This window comes from Crinia signifera, chromosome 6, assembly GCF_055691185.1.
Source record: "Crinia signifera chromosome 6, ASM5569118v1, whole genome shotgun sequence".
Taxonomy (NCBI): domain Eukaryota; kingdom Metazoa; phylum Chordata; class Amphibia; order Anura; family Myobatrachidae; genus Crinia; species Crinia signifera.
Genome location: NC_139222.1, coordinates 245212400 through 245220505, shown reverse-complemented (window position 1 = coordinate 245220505; position 8106 = coordinate 245212400). Strand labels below are relative to the sequence as shown.

Sequence of the window (8106 nt, the reverse complement as noted above, 5' to 3'; positions counted from 1 at the left end):
TGGTATAGTGGGGTGGGGGACAGGGTACACACAGGGACAGTGGGGGGAAGGATTTACCTGGGTGCAGCTGCAGTACAGGGGGGGCAGTGTACACATGGGGGGGGCAGCGTACACACGGCGGACAATGGGGGGGACAGCGTACACACGGCGGGCACTGGGGGGAGGACAGCGTACATACAGGACAGTGGGGGGACAGGGTATGCACATGGATAGTGGTGTGAGGGACAGGGTACACACAGGGATAGTGGGGATGGGGGACATGGTACACACAGGGACAGTGGAGGGACGAATTTACCTGGGTGCAGCTGCTCCTCTGATGGCCCGGGTGGCTGCTTTCTGTCTTCCGGGTGGCGGAGGCAACTTAAGGCTGGGGCTTCAACAGACTGTTAGGCCGCAGGCTGTGGAAGCGCCTGAACCTGGTCCCGACGAGTCCCGGGGGCAGCATGGGGAGGACAGAGTCTGGGCAGGAGATATAATAATAATAATAATGACAACAACAACAATAATAAAGGGCTTAGCTTTAGGAGCTGTGGGCGGGCGGCCAGGGATGTAGGATGCCGGGGATAGGAGCTGCTGGCTGGCGGGCGGCCATGTCCCCTGGCTGGATGGTAGGGAATGTAGGATAGCAGGGGGGACAGCGTACACACGGGGGGGGGGCACTGGGAGCGTACACACATGGGGGGCAAACAGCGTAAAAACGCGGGGCACTGGGGGGGGGGGGGCACAGCGTACACACACAGGGGCACTGGGGGGACAGCGTACACACACGGGGGGCACTGGGGGGGAGCGTACACACATGGGGGGCAAACAGCGCACACACACGGGAGCACTGGGGGGGCACAGCACACACACACGGGGGCACTGGGGGGGACAGCGTACACACACGGGGCACTGGTGGGGGACAGTGCACACAGCACACGGGGGCACAGCGCACACACACGGGAGGACTGGGGGGGGGGGACAGCGTACACACATGGGGGGACAGCGTACACACACGGGGGCACTGGTGGGGAAAGCGTACACACACGGGGACACTGGGGGGGGGGGCGACGGCCTACACACGGGGGCGACAGCGTACACACGGAGGACACGGGGGGCAGCGTACACACGGAGGGCACTGGGGTGGGCAGCGTACACACGGAGGGCACTGGGGTGGGCAGCGTACACACGGAGGGCACTGGGGTGGGCAGCGTACACACGGAGGGCACTGGGGTGGGCAGCGTACACACGGAGGGCACTGGGGTGGGCAGCGTACACACGGAGGGCACTGGGGGGGTGAAACAGCGTACACACGGGGGGGCAAGGGGGGGGACAGCGTACACACGGAGGGCACGGGGACAGCGTACACACAGGGGGCACAGCGTGCACACGGGGGCACTGGTGAGGGACAGCGTACACACGGGGGGCCCAGCGTACACATGAGAGGCACTGGAGGGGGCAGCGTACACACGGGGGGCACAGCATACACACGGGGGGCACTGGGGGGGACAGCGTACACACGGGGGCTGCAGCGTACACATGGGGGGCACTGGGGGGGACGCGTACACACGGGGGGCACAGCGCACACACGTGGGCACTGTGGAGTGACAGCGTACACACGGGGGGCACTGGGGGGGGGCAGCATACACATGGGGGGCACTGGGGGGGGACAGCATACACACGGCGGCACTGGGGGGGACAGCATACACACGGGGGGCACTAGGGGGGGGGGGAAACAGCGTACACACGGGGGCAGCGTACACACAGGGGGCACTGGGGGGGACACAGTGTAAACACGGGGGTACTGGGGGGGCAGCGTACACACGGGGGCACTGGGGGGGACAATGCACAAACGGGGGGGCACTGGGGGGCAGCGAACACACGGGGGCACTGGGGGGGACAATGCACAAACGGGGGGCACTGGGGGGGCAGCGAACACACGGGGGGACAGGGTATACACGGGGGCACTGGTGAGGGACAGCGTACACACGGGGGGCCCAGCGTACACATGAGAGGCACTGGGGGGGGGCTGCAGCGTACACATGGGGGGCACTGGGGGGGCGCGTACACACGGGGGGCACAGCGCACACACGTGGGCACTGTGGAGTGACAGCGCACACACGTGGGCACTGTGGAGTGACAGCGTACACACGGGGGGCACTGGGGGGGGGGACAGCATACACACGGGGGGCACTGGGGGGGGGAAAACAGCGTACACACGGGGGGCAGCGTACACACAGGGGGCACTGGGGGGGACACAGTGTAAACACGGGGGTACTGGGGGGCAGCGTACACACGGGGGGCACTGGGGGGACAATGCACAAACGGGGGGCACTGGGGGGGCAGCGAACACACGGGGGCACTGGGGGGACAGGGTACACACGGGTATAGTGGGGTGGGGGACAGGGTACACACAGGGACAGTGGGGGGAAGGATTTACCTGGGTGCAGCTGCAGTACAGGGGGGGCAGTGTACACATGGGGGGGGCAGCGTACACACGGCGGACAATGGGGGGGGACAGCGTACACACGGCGGGCACTGGGGGGAGGACAGCGTACATACAGGACAGTGGGGGGACAGGGTATGCACATGGATAGTGGTGTGAGGGACAGGGTACACACAGGGATAGTGGGGATGGGGGACATGGTACACACAGGGACAGTGGAGGGACGAATTTACCTGGGTGCAGCTGCTCCTCTGATGGCCCGGGTGGCTGCTTTCTGTCTTCCGGGTGGCGGAGGCAACTTAAGGCTGGGGCTTCAACAGACTGTTAGGCCGCAGGCTGTGGAAGCGCCTGAACCTGGTCCCGACGAGTCCCGGCGGCAGCATGGGGAGGACAGAGTCTGGGCAGGAGATATAATAATAATAATAATAATAATAATAATAATAATAATAATAATAATGACAACAACAATATTAATAAAGGGCTTAGCTTTAGGAGCTGTGGGCGGGCGGCCAGGGATGTAGGATGCCGGGGATAGGAGCTGCTGGCTGGCGGGCGGCCATGTCCCCTGGCTGGATGGTAGGGAATGTAGGATAGCAGGGGGGACAGCGTACACACGGGGGGGGGGGCACTGGGAGCGTACACACATGGGGGGCAAACAGCGTAAAAACGCGGGGTACTGGGGGGGGCACAGCGTACACACACAGGGGCACTGGGGGGACAGCGTACACACACAGGGGGCACAGCGTACACACGCAGGGCACAGCGTACACACGGGGTGCTCTGGGGAGGGACAGCGTACACACGGGGGGCACACCGTACACATGGGGGGACAGCGTATGCACGGAGGGCAGCGTACACACGGGGGGCGACAGCGTACACACGGAGGGCACTGGGGGGGCAGCGTACACACGGGGGCACAATGCACAAACGGGGGGCAGCGAACACACGGGGGCACAGGGTACACACGGGTATAGTGGGGTGGGGGACAGGGTACACACAGGGACAGTGGGGGGAAGGATTTACCTGGGTGCAGCTGCAGTACAGGGGGGGCAGTGTACACATGGGGGGGGGCAGCGTACACACGGCGGACAATGGGGGGGACAGCGTACACACGGCGGGCACTGGGGGGAGGACAGCGTACATACAGGACAGTGGGGGGACAGGGTATGCACATGGATAGTGGTGTGAGGGACAGGGTACACACAGGGATAGTGGGGATGGGGGACATGGTACACACAGGGACAGTGGAGGGACGAATTTACCTGGGTGCAGCTGCTCCTCTGATGGCCCGGGTGGCTGCTTTCTGTCTTCCGGGTGGCGGAGGCAACTTAAGGCTGGGGCTTCAACAGACTGTTAGGCCGCAGGCTGTGGAAGCGCCTGAACCTGGTCCCGACGAGTCCCGGCGGCAGCATGGGGAGGACAGAGTCTGGGCAGGAGATATAATAATAATAATAATGACAACAACAACAATAATAAAGGGCTTAGCTTTAGGAGCTGTGGGCGGGCGGCCAGGGATGTAGGATGCCGGGGATAGGAGCTGCTGGCTGGCGGGCGGCCATGTCCCCTGGCTGGATGGTAGGGAATGTAGGATAGCAGGGGGGACAGCGTACACACGGGGGGGGCACTGGGAGCGTACACACATGGGGGGCAAACAGCGTAAAAACGCGGGGCACTGGGGGGGGGGGCACAGCGTACACACACAGGGGCACTGGGGGGACAGCGTACACACACGGGGGGCACTGGGGGGGAGCGTACACACATGGGGGGCAAACAGCGCACACACACGGGAGCACTGGGGGGGCACAGCACACACACACGGGGGCACTGGGGGGGACAGCGTACACACACGGGGCACTGGTGGGGGACAGTGCACACAGCACACGGGGGCACAGCGCACACACACGGGAGGACTGGGGGGGGGGGGGACAGCGTACACACATGGGGGGACAGCGTACACACACGGGGGCACTGGTGGGGAAAGCGTACACACACGGGGGCACTGGTGGGGGACAGCGTACACACACGGGGACACTGGGGGGGGCGACGGCCTACACACGGGGGCGACAGCGTACACACGGGGGGTGACAGCGTACACACGGGGGCGACAGCGTACACACGGAGGACACGGGGGGCAGCGTACACACGGAGGGCACTGGGGTGGGCAGCGTACACACGGAGGGCACTGGGGTGGGCAGCGTACACACGGAGGGCACTGGGGTGGGCAGCGTACACACGGAGGGCACTGGGGTGGGCAGCGTACACACGGAGGGCACTGGGGTGGGCAGCGTACACACGGAGGGCACTGGGGTGGGCAGCGTACACACGGAGGGCACTGGGGGGGTGAAACAGCGTACACACGGGGGGCAAGGGGGGGGACAGCGTACACACGGAGGGCACGGGGACAGCATACACACAGGGGGCACAGCGTGCACACGGGGGCACTGGTGAGGGACAGCGTACACACGGGGGGCCCAGCGTACACATGAGAGGCACGGGGGGCGACAGCGTACACACGGGGGCACTGGGTCGGGGACAGCGCACACACACGGGGGGCACTGGGGCGGGGACAGCGTACACACACAGGGGGCACTGGGGCGGGGACGGCGTACACACACGGGGGGCACTAGGGCGGGGACGGCGTACACACACGGGGGGCACTGGGGGGGGCAGCGTACACACACACGGGGGGCACTGGGGGGGCAGCGTACACACACACGGGGGGCACTGGGGGGGCAGCGTACACACACACGGGGGGCACTGGGGGGGCAGCGTACACACACACGGGGGGCACTGGGGGGGCAGCGTACACACACGGGGGGAACTGGGGGGGAAGCGTACACACACGGGGGGCACTGGGGGGGGGAGCTTACACACAGGGGCACTGGGGGGTGCAGCATACACACACACGGGGCACTGGGGGGGGGGCCAGCGTACAAACGGTATTATGTGCCGGGGGGGCAGTTTGGGGGTATTATGTGCAGGGGGGGGGGGGGCAGTGTGTACAGGAGTGAACAGTGGAGTGAACAGAGCTCTAAGTGCAGGGGGGGCAGGTTGTGCAGTGTGGGGGTATTATGTGTAGGGGACAGTATGGGCAGTGTTGGGGCAGTATGTGCAATAGGGACAGTGTGGGGGTATTATGTGCAGTGGGAGGGACAGTGTGGGAGCATTATGTGCAGGGGGGGCAGTGTGGGGGCATTATGTGCAGGTGGGCAGTGTTGGAGCATTATGTGCAGGGGGGCAGTTTGGGGGAATTATGTGCAGGGGGGCAGTGTGTGTGCAGGAGTGAACAGTGTGTGGGCGAGGGGAAGGTGTGCCGCTGGGTGTATGTGTACCTTATACTCGGGAGCACCACACACAGTCTACAACATGCTCCTGTCCTGCTTGCAGTAGTAAACGAAGAATGGAAGGAACTCAGTTTACTCCTCCCATTGATGACAGCTGGTCACGTGGGTGTGATGTCATCAGCTGTCCTCCTTTCACTAGCCATCTCTACTCCTACAATGCAGCATCTACCCTGCTGGAGAGGAGACAGCAGCAGCTGCTGGCTTGTTAATACTAGAATATACTCTGCCTGCGAGTGTTCTCTGTATATACACTCTCAGTCTCTCCCTGTCCTGTCAGCCTGAGAGCAGCAGCATGATTTTTGCTGCAGGGTGACTGGACACGTAGAGTGTACATACAGAGGACCCTTGCAGACAGTATATTCTACTAGTGATGGGTAGTTCGTGAATGATTAGTTCAAAATGAACTAATCTTCAAAGTGAACTAAATCGTTCAGATCACTGCTCTGGCAAAGATTAGTTCATTTAGTTCACCAGGAAGTAAAGCAAGTGGGAGGTGTAACACAGACAGACAGAGCCCAGTGTAACACACACACAGACAGAGCCCAGTGTAACACAGACAGACAGAGCCCAGCAGCTCCATAAGGCTCATTTACTGGATCTTTACTTTCTGAATCTAAAGTTAAAAGTACAATAAAGCCCAGCAAATACAAATCTAATAAAATATAAATATGCACTGCCTAGCCAAAGTCTATGTGTGGTGTGTCTGTGAGTGAGAATGTGTGCTCATGCTGCTCACCTTTATGTGATGCTATCATTATATGATTAGTTCAGATGTCCAAACACTTACTGCTGCTGCTTCTGGTACTGGGTCCTGAGCATACTGCTGTGCTAAATCTTCTGCTGGGATCTGTGTAGGAGCTTCTGCAGCAGCCATGTTATCAGCTCTCATGCAATACACAGGAGGCAGTACATGTTAGCTGCCAAAGATGGCAGTGCTGAGCTCACACATGGTCTGGACTCTGCGGATCCAAATGAACTACATTGTCCTGATGACTCATGAGTCCTGCAAATAGTTCAGTAGTTCAATTAGTTCACTGATCATACAGATCCCTGAACTAATCTCTGACTATACAGCCATAATGAGACTGTACAGTACCTGTGAGCTACCATGTGTGGCACTGCTGTGCTCAGGCACATGTATTGTGTGTATGCAGCCACAGACACAGTGCTGGCTGCTGCATGTTATACAGTATACTGTAGTAGCTCTGTTTACTCCACATTACAGTCAGAGATGGATATGTATGAACCTTCATGATACATACAGTGGAGCAGTTGCCCCTAGCAACCAATCAGCAACTGGTTACTTTGCAAAGTCTCTACTTTATCTCTCTCCAAGGTCAGCTAAATTGGGGCAAGGGGACATGTTTTTTTCTAATTACTGTATTTTAAAAGCAGAAAAAAATTGACTTTTTAAATTACTCTGAATTTGGGTATTTTACTTGCATATTATGGAAGGTAAAATAACCACCACAATGAGATTAATATTGCAGAGCTAAACAATAAACATGTCACTATAAGTGTGCTGTATAATTTATTGCTTTTCTAAAATAATCTGATTTATTAAACCTACAGTATATGATCATTCTAACAAGACTAAACTCCTACAATGAGCTGGTATTACAATGCCTGCTCTGTGTGTCATAATCTAGTCTAGTTCATCTAGATCCATGCACTCCTCTCAGTCTCTGAGTCAGTGCTGGAATAATGAACTAAATGAACTAGATGAACTAATCTTCTGATCTAATCTTTTGGGTGAACTAGATCATAATGAACTAGTCACCAAAACGAACTAGATTTCCCATCACTATATTCTACTATTAACAAGCCAGCAGCCGCTCACATTGTGTACCTTGCATTAAGCCAGCAGCCGCTGCTGCATCCTTCCCCCTTTGACCACGAGCTCACCCGCCCCCATTGTATATTATATTGTAGAAACAAGTGTGCAGCAGCTGCTGCCTTCAGTAACACTAAACACACCCGCCCTCTCCCCCACCACTGCCGAGCTTGGACGTGTAGAGTGTGCAGGAGCTGGCAGAGAGACTCCGTGTCTCTGCCGCGCTGGGGAAGATCCGGAGTCTCTCTGCCAGGCCAGCTCCTGCACAATCTACACGTCCAAGCTCGGCTGCACAGACTATCCATAGTAGCGCTACATACAGTAGTCTTTACGTGAGTAAGTGGTGGGGGAGAGGGCGGGTGTGTTACTGGAGGCAGCAGCAGCTGCTGCACACTTCTTTCTACAATATTATATACTGTAAGTGTCAGCAATGGTGGCGGGTGAGCTCGTGGTCAAAGGGGGAAGGATGCAGCAGCGGCTACTGCACACTTGTTTCTACAATA

General features: G+C 59.1%; 2 long non-coding RNA genes across 2 annotated transcripts in view; both read right to left on the bottom strand.

Moving 5' to 3' along the window:
• LOC146009135 (uncharacterized) overlaps positions 1-644 on the bottom strand; it is a 6610-nt gene extending 5966 nt beyond the window's left edge. The window contains exon 1 of the long non-coding RNA XR_014444615.1: positions 296-644. This is a non-coding gene — a long non-coding RNA (uncharacterized LOC146009135). The remainder of the gene's footprint in view (positions 1-295) is intronic.
• Positions 645-2311: 1667 nt separating this feature from the next.
• LOC146007256 (uncharacterized) lies at positions 2312-5889 on the bottom strand. Its single transcript, XR_014444301.1, has 3 exons — positions 5758-5889; positions 3688-3851; positions 2312-2822 (listed from the first exon to the last, which is right to left on the bottom strand). It is a non-coding gene; the product is annotated as an uncharacterized LOC146007256 (long non-coding RNA).
• Between the last annotated feature and the right edge of the window lie 2217 nt (positions 5890-8106).